The sequence below is a fragment of the Microtus pennsylvanicus genome, chromosome 7 (assembly GCF_037038515.1).
Source record: "Microtus pennsylvanicus isolate mMicPen1 chromosome 7, mMicPen1.hap1, whole genome shotgun sequence".
Classification (NCBI taxonomy): domain Eukaryota; kingdom Metazoa; phylum Chordata; class Mammalia; order Rodentia; family Cricetidae; genus Microtus; species Microtus pennsylvanicus.
The window spans coordinates 98,010,698-98,025,307 of NC_134585.1; the positions used below are offsets into that span (position 1 = coordinate 98,010,698).

The window sequence follows — 14,610 nt, forward strand, 5'->3', positions numbered from 1 at the left end:
TATCAATTTCATATTAAACTAAATTCATGCATAAGGGATGCTTTCTTGTTATCAAGATGTGTATGGAAATTCCTACTTGTGTCTCTGTTACCTTCCTAGAGATTGTTTGAACATGACACTTCAGAATTCCACAACAGGTTTTTAGAATACAGTGTATTATGTTAAACAAAAGAGGAACTAGATATCAGGTTTTACTTCTGTGCCAAATATTTATCAATGATTCCTTTTTGTCTTAATATTTTAACCAAAATAGGACAATATAACAGGTAAACTATTGTATTCAGTACTATATGCTGTGGGTAAAATAAAAAGAAATTTAACGATGCATATAGTTAAAAGAAAATCTGTAATATATATATTCAGATAGACAGAGCTAATAGCATAACAGACTGTTCAATAATACTGAATCAATGGGTTCTTGATATACGTATTATTTTGAATTAATAAAGAAATATTTCCTTCCCTTATTTAGTATACCCAAGAGACTATAGGAAACTTGAACTAAGCAGATAAATAGTTTATTTCTCACTTCACAGTTAGAAGATTATCATTAACTCTAAGGGGTAAAATTTCAAAGTGGTATACAGGGGTTTGTCAGCATATTCCAATAGATACTAATGGACATCAAATGGCAAAATCCCAGGACACAGCTTTGAAAATTTAACCAGTTACATTTAAAGGGCAACATTATTACATGGGTGTTAAAAACGCCAGCAAATTCTCATTGGCATTTGAAGACGTTCAATTAGGTCAATACGACATTTTCTACTTCATGTTTTTCTTCCGTTTCTAAAACTTTTCTAATGTGCATAATGACCATGGAAACCTTTCGAACTAATAAAGGTATCTTTTCCTGTTTTTTTTTTAATTAAGAGGAATTATATTCTCTGTGAAAATGTGAACCAAAGGTGAAGATATAGATCTTCCTGTTGTTGGGCAAGAATTAAGTCAGCTTTTATTTATATTATTATAAACTCCATTTGACTAAAAATAATTGATTCAATAGGACATATAACCTACCTGTTCTCAGTATTTTTATGGAAAATAATTTCTATAAAGTAGAGTTTACCCACTAGGACATTATAAGAAAGAGCACTAGAGGTATATATATATAGGAAGTGATCATGCTAAATTGGAAGATAAAAAATTCTCTTGTTTCAAGACGGAAAAAGTAAAGAGATGATAGATTCCAGTCAAAACTAAAACTCACTGTGAACAAGGTACATGTATCTGTATTAAACAGAACTGCATGTATTTCAGTTAAAATGGGCAGAAACTTCCAGAACCCCAACTGCTGAGATAGTGACTTCTAAAATATTGCCATTATGATGGTTATTGCTTTTAGAACAAAAAGTAGGGAAGACGAAGTTAGTTTGATAGCCTGAGAGATGTGAAGACAGGTTCCATCCTTGTGGGAAATGACGAGGTTTCAGTCAAGAAATTGAATTCCTATCTACCTAAATCAACCAATAGATAAAACATAATTTAAATTAAGCTGGCATCTACATAGGGTGGCCAGAGGAACCTGATGGAAAATCCACTTACGTCAAGCCATTTCTATTTCAGTTGTGTGGAATTCTCCAACAAAGTTCAAGTCTTTCTAAGTCTCTGCATCTTGAAACAGACTGAAGGCTCAAAGACAGAGATGGAGGGAGAGAAGGAGGAAAGGGGAAAGGATGGTTGGAGGGAGGAAAGGAAGGGCTGAAACAGAGCTTTGTTTTGCAACATTTGACTGAGAATTCCGGTTTGCACAAAAGTTGACTCCTGGAGTCATTGATGGGCTAGACTAAACTTTCTATATAATAAATATGCTAATAAATATACAAAAAACCTTCATGTACTCATAAATTAAATGCAAGTTCATGTGTTGGAGTTACAGATCATTGATAAATGTTACAGAACATTTCCAGATTGACTATGTCTTAGAAAATGATTTTTATTACTGAAAGAATTTGAATTATGCTAATGAAAGTGATTTCTTTTGAGAAGAATATCAGTTTTCTTCAGATACCATCTTAAATAAAATAACACTATTTATTGTGGTACTATGCTTTGGAATCCATGTAAGAGCACATTATGACTTAGACTTTTTTCTTAAAGTTCTTTTATTCATAGACCTGTCCACAAAATATTTTCAAACATGTATGTCTTTTTTTCTAATTTAAATCCAATTTGTATATTCATGTTACTCAAAAATAGCAGCCATTTTTATTTTATTAGATTATTTCAGAGCACATAAGATTCAGCAGACATTTTGGGCAGCAGAAAACAAAATCATGATTTATTGATGCCATATATTTTATTAATATGACTTTTATGAAGAAATCAAAGTGAGGATTAATTACCATCTGTAACAACAACAGTCAGGCATTGGTGCCAACTTTTGAGGTTTAAACACTAACTATGCTGCTTACAGCCCGTGTTGGTGTTGTGAAGATTCCTTCATCATGTTGAACTTCAATTTTGGCACGAATGAAACAAGGAAAATTGCAATAATGTCATGGAATTTTTCTTTGGGTGGATTTAGTGTAGTTCAAGGCATCCCATAAACACTGAGGTTGAGAAGCTGACCTGTGTGTCTCTGAAGGACCACTGAGTTCGGAGAGAGCATGTGCTTAGTTCACTTTCATGTTGGCCTCTATGTTGCTGTCCTGCCTTTTGTGATGCAATAAAACTGATTCTTTCAAAAAGACAAAAGCGTGACACCTATTTGGATGGACCTTTATACTCTCTGATATCCCAAAAGGACCAGACATGTCCTCCCCTTTTCTTCTTTCTAACAGTTGTCATTGACCAGTGTCATAATATTGATCAGATTACTTTGCCTCTAAATGTATAAACCTCAGAGTCCAACATCAGTACACTAAAAATTCTTTTATACAAAAAAGACCCAGGCACTAACCCAATATAAAAAGATTTTTAATGATGTTAGAAGTAAAAAGTTTCTGGTGAAAAGGGAGGAGAGATTTACTTCGCATGACTGAATCATGGAAGGGGAAAAGGGATTTTTTAATGGGCAAGATAGTGTGGAATGTATGCTAATTTTGGATAACTGGAAGTTTGAATAATTGAGTTTAATTCTGTTTGTTTTTCCCCTCATCATTTGACTCCTAAGATAGCTATGATTACACAATTAATTGATAGAACTAAGTCCACATAAACTCCCTGATAATAGCTCAACCTGGCAATAAAAGAGAAGCCGGGTTGTAACACTCATTTGTACTCACTGCATATACAAAAGAAAAATGCAGCTTTAATTTGCTTATATTAATTAAAATATAATGAATTAAGTGGGTAACAAATGTATTTGAAATTGAATTTAGACTATCTAATTGTTATAACAACACCCAGAAGGAAAAAAATATGAACAAATCGGGAATTTCAAAGATTTAAGGGTTGAAAGATTGATTTTTATGAAATACACTTTAAATCAAGAAGCAGCAAATTTATGCTTCATGAAAACAAGTTTAAAATGTTAATGAAGCTAATATACTGATAAACATGTGCAGGGCAACTATTTAAAAATACATCTTTACACATGGATTAAGATCATCTGAGAAAATGAACATAATTCAACCAGAAATTGATGCACTAAAATGATTGAGGGTTATGTGAAAATATGAAATCAAAGGAGAGAAATGAAGAATATTAAAACCATACAAAATTGTTGAAGCTATTTTAGTTTTTTCCCAAAGCCAAATGTTTTCTTATTAAAATGTTTTGATTTTGTTGCTATTAAAATATAGTTTTGAAGCTTTAATATCTTTGTTGCTATGTTTATCTGCATCTCAAGAATATTCAACATGCCCGTAGTCAATTAATGTTCAACAACTCTACCTAAGAGATTCCAGGGATTTTATTTGAAGCAATAAAATTAATAATGCTCACCAAGGAAAAGAACAGACACCTTCATGTCTGAGATTATCAGCTTCCAGTAGTGGAAGAGGCTGGAGAAAATTCCACAGGTCAGCATCCTGTAAACTTTTATGTCATGAAACCTTAAGCTTATGCTGAAATATCATGTCTGAAGCCAGTTTAAGAAGGGATGGACTTGGACTGAAAGGCAGATCTTTGTGATATGAAGGTACCCATGCCCCCATGATGACTGGGCATTAAGAGTACAGAGACTATGAAGAATGGCATCTTTATGTCGTCTTGAAGAAGAAGAGAAATAGGGCTGTGGAATACTGAGGGCAGTGCTGATCTCAAACCCAGAAATCATAGGCCTGAGCTTGATTTTTAATAGAATCATGACTTTGAATAAGCTCCTTAACTTCCTTAAACATAAGTCTTCCCTGTTTGGAAACAAGGACACTGATACCAAAAACAATAGAGCAAGTGAACGGGCTTTAAGTGATACCTTTTATGGAAAGCATGCGCTTGATTTAGTTTCTAGAAGTGAATATTATTGCTGATGCCAAAGAAAATTCAGCATAAAAAAACCCCATTAAGCTGGGTCCTGAGGTAGGTTTATGAAAATATAAGGACAATGACTTAATATTAATGGGGTTGATTGGGAACCCTTGATGAATCCATGCCTGTTCATAACCCACAAAATTATGAATATTTATCTCATGTCCCCTACTTAAATGTGAATTTTTGTGCTTAAATATTTATTTGTATTTAAAATGTAATTTGTAATACAAATACACACACACACACTTATGCCTTTGCACCCACATGTTCCGTTTTAAGAAGTTTATCACATTAGTATATAGGTATAGTTACATATGCAAAAATGGTCCCCAAAGTATTTTAGTCCTTTTCCTTTTCTTGCCTTGCCTTACCTTTTCTTCTTTCTTTCTTTTCTTGCCCTTTCTTCCTTCCATTCTTTGTCTCACTTTTGTTTTTAGACAAAAACAGTAAAAACCCATTAAATACTTATGAGACATTGTGCTACTTAGTAAATTCACCCATGTTTAAAAAACCTTTCAGAGTAACATGCAGCAATCTGAAATATGCAAGGGTAATTAAGCACAAGCAGCAGAAGAAAACAAGTTTTTACTCCATTACTACCTAAGTTTCTGCACAAGACGCTTTCATGTGGGTTGGATGTTGGGTTTTAAACTGCTGAAATAGTTTCACATAAAATAGGATGAGCTTAATATAGACAGAGTTGAAAGGGAATTTTCAGTCTTTGCTACTGATACCTTTATTATTTTATCACTTGGATAAGAAGATATTTACAGTCTACTACTGCCAAGAAACAAAATGACCATATTTATAAAGTCTGTGTTTTCTATGTAATAATAGATATTATTAAAACCCATGCTAGTAAGTTTTAATGTGTGGGATGGTCAATGTGTCTATTATCTGCATATTCAGAATAGCATACTTGGTTCCTCATCCACTATTTTAAGTATGATTTTAGGGAGTTTGAAACTGAGTGGAACAGATGAGCAGTCTTTTGCTCCCTTCCCTGTCCCTCTACACTATGAGAGACAATGTGCTCAGCCATTGATGGGGAGATCTATATCAATCCCCATCTCTGAGGCTTGGGGAATATCATGGGAGAAGCGATGGAGAGAGCACAAGACTTGCAGGATAAGGAAATTCTGGCCTCTGGATATATCGTGGCTGCTATACACATGAGCACAAAGCAGCTGTGGTTACTTGCAAAAGACCTGCACAAGATAAGCTAAGTAAATATCCCAGCATGGAAGAAAAAGCATCCTAACACTCCGGGCTCCAGTTGAGAATCTATTGCAAGTTGACAGCTACTGAAGAAGATTTATTTTTCTTAGGGGGAGTGGGTGGTGTGGGAAGTCTTTCCGTCTATGTGCTGCTTTTATTGGTTAATGAATAAAGCTGCTTTCTGCCACTGGCTTAACAGAGTAAAGCTAGGTGGGGAAATCTGAATAGAGATGTAGAGAGAGACAAAGAGTATGCAGAGTCGGTGAATCACCATGTAGCAGCCTGAGAAAACAGATACTGGAACCTGACGCTGCACAGATGAATAGAAATGGGTTAATTGAAGATATTAGTTAGCCAGAAATACGCTTAAGCTATTGGTCTAACAATATTGAAATTAATACAGATTTCTGTTTGATTGTTTTGCGAGTCTGGGCAGCCAGGAAATGAACAAGCAGCCTCTGCCAATGGAGGGAGCATGGGGTAAGGTGACCATTGGTGCATTGCCCATGTTCCAGTGAATGACCCATGCCCGTGCACGTATGGACAGCACAAGTTAGATTCATTGGGTTATAAAAAGAGCCACAAAGTTTGGGGAAAGATGTGCTGGGGGCATCAGAGTGAGTTGTGGGGAAGGAGTGGAGGGCAGAGATAATAAATATACATTGTGAATGTGAATGATTTTCAAAGAATTTTTTATACAAAAAACTTTTAAAAATTAAAGGTAGCTAAGAAGAAAGGTTTATTATGTGTTTTGTGGCTGATTTCGGCACTGGCTTCAAGGCCCATTGCTCAGCCTATGCGATTGTTTCTACTTCTTCTATTCTTATTTTGAACCAGCTGTGAATGAACTCAGCTATGTTTTGACTTGCCTATCTCTTGACTATCTATGGTGATGAAGCTGGAAAGATGGAATAGAAAGACTTTTGTACTAAGGAAAACCTTAGTTTCCCAACTCAAACCTTGAGGATGCTGTGAACCTATTAGACATGACAGATTTAATAGCAATTTTACATGCTCTGCAGAGTCCAGACAGACACTGGTGATTAGGTCAACGTAGAAATGAAAGAACTGTTATTCATGTTGACTTTTTGCAGTAAGTAGGCAGAATACAGTGCCACTGCTTTGAGCACTTTCTAGTTGGCAATTTTCTTTGAACTTTGTATATATTGTCTTGATAACATCACTGTGAGGTGGGTATTTTTGCCTCTGTTTATAGAGATATACAAAAATGACAGTGAAGGAGAATAAATAGCACTTGCCCAAGATCAATCTGTCAGAAAGAGTAGATTCAATATTTGAATGCATGTGCACCTGAATCTCCCTCTATTAGTTATTAAGCATCCTGTTATATTTCTTCTTCATTTTAGGTGTCCAAATGTAAATTAAGTTACAGAGGATGAGTTAATTTTATAGTTAATAAAGATGTATTACCCGGGTATGATAAACCAAGAATATTAACAATGAATTAATTGTTGGATAGGAATTAAATTAGAGCTAGCGCAGTTCATAATTGCTATGAGAGTGACCATATGGCCTAGTTTTCCCAGGAGAGTACCTGTTTATTATACCTATGCTGATTCATAATTGTCTGATGTAATTATGAATAGCATTCTCTTTCACCTGAGAAGCGTCTCAGTTGGGATGCTACATTGTAGCATCACAGTAGCTAAAACCGGTGATAATTATATCTGAGAACAACAATAGAAATTACAGAAGACAAGTGAAACCTGACTTGAAACAGAAGCAATCACCAGTGAGTATTTTGGAAACTCCTGGTGTGGAACCCTTAGTGTGAGGGGCTCAAGGTCTTTGCCTCTCTTACCAGAAGAGAAAGCATAGCAGCTACTGGGCCCCGTCTGTATGTTCTATTTTTCACCTGTAGGTGGCCACCACAAGCTACACTTATTAAACAACTCATTAGTGGCATTTTTCAATACTGTCATCTTCAGATAATTAGCAATTTATTTAAATAACCAATTTCTGTAGAAATAATTGCCATGAAATGCCCTGAACCTACTTTTTATAAACTATAATAAAAGTGTTAAGATAATCCCTGACATTTGCAAATGCCATTAGTTCACCTTTCCTTTTGATAGTGCTATGGCATTATGTTTAAACAATTACCTGATAACACAGCAGTTTAATGAAACAGTACAGTAATGCACGTCTTCAGTATGGCCAGAGAGGACATGCAGATTTAAAAAGAAATCCAGTCGTAGACATGTTTACACAGAGGAAAAACAGAGCCGGAAGAATAGGGATCCCTGAAATGAGTACACTGTTGGTATTTCTCGGTGGATTTCAGTTTACATGGTAGAAAATACAGAAAACATCCTTTTTCTCCAGAAATATAGATGAAAATTGGATTATTAATTCAGGTTATTGGCTTTTGTAAATTAAGATCTTATACAGCTACAATATATGCCATACTTATGCTATTGGTTTTACATATTCATCACAGTAAAAATCTCTGAATTTTTTTCTATCAACCTTAAACATTTAGGAAGGTTTTTTTTTCTTTAAAGTAGTCTACATTTTCACAGTAGAGGTGAGCTGTCAAGGGAGACTGTAAGTGGCTTTTGCATTTCATGTGGTATTTGTCTTTAACATGGACAGAATTCTCCCTCTTTTCCAGGTGACATTTTAGCAGCGCATTCAGCTAGAAACCACTAACGAGAGGACAGTGTTTCTTGTCTGCAGGTGGTCAAACTCGTTGAGACTTTCACAGTGATTAAGTTGTTGGTTTCCATATAATAAAAAAAAAAAGAAGCGGAATTCAAAGTCTGGGGAGATATCAAGTCTAGGGCTTAGCATCCGGTGGTGAGAAAAGCGTCCATGTTATCTATCTGCTCACAGCATCGCTGTCAGTCTTGGAAGCGTTATTTCCACTTTAGAGATGAGGACACTGAGGACACAGCTGTTCCTGTAAGGGATTCAGCACTGTGTGGCCAAATAATGTTCATGATGATGAAACAATCATTGATGTCACAGTAAAATCCATTACTAGGATTGAATGCGAAGGGCTTTCTCTATTTCACAATAACCATCCTCCCTCCCTCCCTCCCTCCCTCCCTCCCTCCCTCCTTCTCCCTCTCCCTCTCCCTCTCCCTCTCCCTCTCCCTCTCCCTCTCCCTCTCTCTCTCTCCTCTCCTCTCCTCTCCTCTCCTCTCCTCTCCTCTCCTCTCCTCTCCTCTCTCTCTCCTCTCCCCTCTCTCCTCTCTCTCTCTCCCTCCCCCCTCTCTCCTCTCTCTCTCTCTCTCTCTCTCTCTCTCTCCTCTCTCTCTCTCTCTGTCTCTCTCTCTCTCCTCTCTTTCTCTCTCTCTCTCTCTCTCCTCCTCTCTCTCTCTCTCTCTCTCTCTCTCTCTCTCTCTCTCTCTCTCTCTCTCTCACACACACACACACACACACACACAAGGCCTGGTAGTGACATTTTTTGATTGTAAGATTGTAAATGTTAAATGTTTAACTATTAAATTTAAACAGAGAGAGTACTTTAAAAAGACACTCTGAAGCAAGGGTTGCAGGACTCAGTGTAGAAGGTATTCCTTCTGTGAGCAAATATTACCACTCTCTATAGAAAGCTGTCCTTAAACATGCACCCAGAAATGGTTTTCTGCAGAGGAGAAAGGAAGATTCTAATGACGGTGAGAATACCCACGTCCAGAACGACTCTTTACCCATGGGAGAACACAGGGTAAGCAGAAGTGAGCATCTTGCTGAGGGCAAATGAGGAAATAACAAGAGGAGCTCCACATCCACTAGGATTGCATTGTTTCTTTCTTTGGAAAGCTATGACTTCTTTTCTTTCTGAAATCCGTGCTGTTTTCCCTGAGGGTGGACTCATGGCCAGGGTGTCCATGGTAGCCGTTGCTATAGTGTCAACCTTTCCTTTCATATCTTAGCAATGCATTCTCTGCGTTACTTCTCAGTGAATTACATGTGTAAATCTCTGTGCACTGTAATGAACCTGCATCCGTCACAGTCTGCTGAAACCTGGCTGCACAGCAAAGGGCCCATGGTTTTCTCTCTTCTGTGTGCTAGACAGTTCTCAAAAATGTCCCTTGTCTCAACTTCTGAGTTTCACTAATGTCTATAAAACAGATAAGTAACCTTGGAAGGGAAGGTATCTATTAGTAGTTGCTTTGTGGATTCATTAAAATTTTCCCTTAATTTCAGTTGGATAAAAAATATGGGGAATTATTTTTCTGTCAGAATTATTTCATGTAACCAGCAAAGATCTGGTTAGCCAAAGGTAGCAGTAGAGGTGATCTCAGCAAACAAGCAAGGATGAGGGAGATCATACAGAAACATGAGCAATACATGAACAGATGTCCCATGATATGACAGCCAACAGGGGCAGAGTGGCAGACAGGAGGACTGAGTTAGTAAAAGTAGGTATTTGGGAGATTTATGTAGGTAGGATTTAGCTGAGATCTGCAAAGACAGGTAGCTAGGATTAGTAATTAGGATATATATGACTAGTTGGCACTGAGACCAAGGTAAGAACACTTGCAGATTTGGTAAAGGACATACCAGGCTTGCGAAACAATTAACAGCCAAGAATAGCAACCTCAGGATGGGAAAAACATATGCTCTGGTGTGCTGAGATCCTGTCCAGTAGACAAAGGACCAGATATCTTTCTCCTCCAGGTACAGCATTCATTCATTGTTGTGTGGTACTTTATTTAATGTGCACGTGATCATGTGTGTTTGTGTGTATTTGTGTGTGTGTATGCAAGCATGCACACATTTGTGTGTGCATGCATGTGAAGGCCAGAGCACAGCAGCAGGTATAGCTCTCAGTTATTCACCACCTTATCATCTGGGACAGAAACTCACCAATTCAGCTAGTCTAGCTCTCAGCCAGTCTCTGCAATTGATCCTCCTGTCTCTGCCTCCCCAGTACTAAGTTTCTAGGCCTAGGCCACTATTCCTGCTTTTTTAATAGGTACCAGGGATCCATCTCAGGTTCTCATGCTTGTGTTGCAAGTTCTTTACCAAATGAGCCCTCTCCTTTGTCTCATTCCATTTGATTTTTAAATTATTCTTTGAAATATTGTCTGGTATTAGGATAATCAAGTTTGAATCAAGCTCTCAAAAAGAAAAATGAAGAAACCTAAATAAAATATTGCTGTTTAAATAGAAATTCATAAATGTTAATAAATCAATGTAACTGTTCTTATTAAAGGTATTTTTCAAAACAATGTTAAGAGAACATACACTACTGTATGTTTACAGTATGATCTATCTGTGTGCATGTAGCCTTTGTTCATATAAACATCTTTCTTCTTTGGTAAAAACATTTAGAGTTTTCTCTTAGACTGACTAGTTAAGAATAGTATGTTCTGCTCGTTCAGAACCTAGAATTCATGTAGTAGAAAAGAGGAAAACATCCACTCACTCAACATTCACCAACGATCATCAGTCCCAGAATATATCATTGCCACATATGAATTTATACTTTATCAAATATCATAAACACTGGAGGAATCTGCAGCATGAACACATTAGAGCATGAATACATGATCAAGGGAGAGGACTTGAACACTCCATTACTTCAGAAGTTCCCAGCGAATGACATAAGGAACGCTCATGTTGTGTGAGGTCACAAGAGCTTCTGCCATCAGGCTGGCACCCCTCCCTCACTGAGCAGAGGACAGCTTCACAGCTGCAGTCTACCTCACAGAATTTATGTTTCTGTGTTTGTGAGTCACAAGATGCCGAATGCTTCTGGATTCTGATTATGGGCAAAAGACTCTCCTCAAAATAATAGGTGACTAGAAACCAGTAGTCACTTCAATAAGCAACTGAATGGACACGAACTTCAAATGCATCTAATTTAGAACTGGATGGAATGGAACAGGATAATCAATGTAAGGCAGGAGGTGTAATGGCTAAAACAGAGTGTTTAGTGAGGAATGTCATCAATTCAAATCGTAACACATTAAAAGGGTAATATGGAAACAATAAGAACCATTTTATGCAATAAATATAATAATTGACATGATGGGCCAGACAATGCAAATTATATCTGATCAAAGTTGAGACAACAAAGTGTAGAAAACCAAATTTTAAAAAAGGATCCACAATTAGTACAGATATGATATTCATAAATAAAAAATATTGTCACAGAGCAAACTAAAGACTCAGATGATTTCATAGAGTAACTACATTCAAGGAAGAAATAACATAAATTTTACATGAGTTTTTGCAGAAAGAGGGGAAATTCAAACCATTTTATGTAGCTATTACATTTCTGTCATACAAATCTAACAAGTACATTAAAAAATAAAATTTAGCGCATGTAGTTGTAAGCTGTTCATTTGTTCCCAGCTGCTATGACTCAAAATAATCACACAGAAACTATATTATTTGCAATATTGTTTGGCCAGTAGACTAGGCATATTTCTGGCTAGCTCTTATATCTTAAATTAACCCATTTCTACTAATTTATGTATCACCACGTGGCTGTAGCTTACCAGCAAGCTTCTGGCACACTTGTCTCCAGCAGCAGTTACATGGCTTCTCCCTGATTCCCCCTACTCTTTCTTTAATATCTCTTTCAACCTGACAGGTGATGGATATACTGATTCTTTTGAATGGGAATGGTTCTGAGGTTGGACAGCAAATTTTACAACTGATTTTCCAAGTACTTGATCATTATCTCAACTTCCTCAGGGTTCCCTAATGATGTCATCACCTTCACACAAGGGGAAGCCATCTAGCAAGTATATTGCCCAAGAGTTGGTGGGGATGTTTTTTGATCATTTAGTAGGTTATGGATGTTTACCATCATTAAGTTAGGATATAGGCATATAGGATAAAAAGACAAGTATTCATCTCAAATATTTTACAACAGTATGGATTTTTGTATAGTGATATAAATTTAAGGTTATTTTTGTTACACTACATATATGTTTCTACTCTTGTTTAAGGTATTGTATCTATAAAAGTTCATTTAAAATGTAATATAAAGTTTTATTCCTTGAAAGCTACTATTAAAAACTGTTAAGGATAATTAAGAAATGCAACTTAATAGTTAGTCATCTACAACGCTCAAACTTTTAGTTATGTTAGATACGTTTTTAAAATCATGCAAAGATATATTTTAGATTGAAAAAGCAGGTTCAAGTGCTTCAAAGACCTAGAGAAAATGGCATTTAAAATGTTTTGTTAACATGGGGCTTTTCATGACAGTGAGACATATCTGTTCCTGGCAGCAACAATCTATTTCATAACAGGATGATGGGAATCAAAGCACCTCCATATGGAGTTTGCTTTTATTGTGACAAAACTAGCCATTTGAGCACAAAACTGCCCTCGGCTTAACTGCTGACAGAACACTATATAAACTGGACAATTAAAACACCAAGAAAAAGGGTTACCAAACTTTGTCATGACAAGGTAGTTCAAAATTCCTGCCTTGCAGAAAATCTACCAGATATTCTAGACTTGTAGGCCAAAGATGAATGCCCTAACATTGCATATGAATTTAGGTGACCGTACAGTCAACCAAATGTCTCTGTCATTTTATTTTGGAAGTGACTTGTACTGCACTCACTTCCTGTTTTCTCAATTAATATTATATATTTTGGGGTATTTGATGTAGTCAAAGACTAGATCGCTATGGTTACATTTTTTTCTTAGTTATGACAGAAGGTAAATTAGGTACAAAACTCTGGACTTTCTAAAATAGGTTAAATAATGGAGCATTTTTTTTCTGACTTTGCCAAATACAAATGGGATGGATATTGTAAATGTAATTCATACTTTTTAAATGTTGTTATGTATGCAGTCTTACTACATTAAAGTTAAAACTTCTCTTTTTATTTGAAAAAGGGAAATGTTGTGGAATATCACTTTAACCATGTATACTTGTGTTGCATAATAATTGTTTAATTATTGATGATGCATTTGTTTAACTATATAAACATGTGTTACATTTGTTTATGTTTCATTTGTTTAATTATGCAAAGATATGTTGCTGTTTTACTTTACCTGCCTAACACAACTTATTGGTCTACTAATAATCTGAATGGTCAATAGGTAGGCAGTAGAGGAATAGGCAGGACTGGTCGGCAGGGAGAACAAGTAGGATGAGGAATCTAGGCTCTAAATATAGAAGAAAGAATAAGGGAGGAAGAAAAAGAGACACCTGGGGCCATCCATCCATCCAGCTACTATCCAGACAGACATGGAAGAAGCAGGATAAATAGGGTACACAGAATGAAATAAAGGAAAAAGCCCAGTGGTCAAATGTAGATGAGGGGAAACAGGTTAATTTAAGTTACAAGAGCCTTAAACTAGACCATACCACTCCAAGGCCAGGTTTCCTAATCCCTCTCAAGTAGTGGTATTTCTTGATGACCAAGCATTCAAATATATGAGCCTATGGAGGCCATTCTTATTCATCACAGCCACGCTACATTGAAATACAAAAACATAAACAGAAAATAGTGAAAGAATCAATCACTGCCTACTTAGATCCATTTCTATGGCATCTTTGGATGGTTATAATATTGCAGAGACCTCATCCTGTGATATGCAAAAGAATCCTTGGCATTTGCAAATAGGAGATGAATCTGTGTGCCTGAATGACAAGGTCGAACAGGACTAAAGACCATTGTTTGCAGTATATCAGGGAGGTACACCGGTGTTGACTACATGACCCTTAAGGAGTGAGTCTTAAGATGCAGTAGGCCCATTGGTTGTTTCAGTTTCCATGAATTTTTCTTGGAAGCAATGCTGTTTGAAAAGGGACACATAACTATTCTAAGCATGTATAAACGAGGATCATGCTCACCAATTCACACACCAGCCTGGCTGGGGACATATCACGGATTGTTTAGAAATGGATGCATGGAGAACAAAGATGGTCAAATCTAGAAGTAGACACCATGGCTGAACTGTACATTTAAATGTTAACTTCCTAACTAGCACATTATGTACTGTATCTAGACAAGCACAGTTGCAGGC

General features: G+C 36.4%; 1 protein-coding gene across 1 annotated transcript in view; it reads right to left on the reverse strand.

Annotated features, from left to right (window-relative positions):
- Dpyd (dihydropyrimidine dehydrogenase) overlaps positions 1-14,610 on the reverse strand; it is a 745,624-nt gene that overhangs the window by 143,743 nt on the left and 587,271 nt on the right. The gene's annotated exons all lie outside the window — the stretch shown is intronic.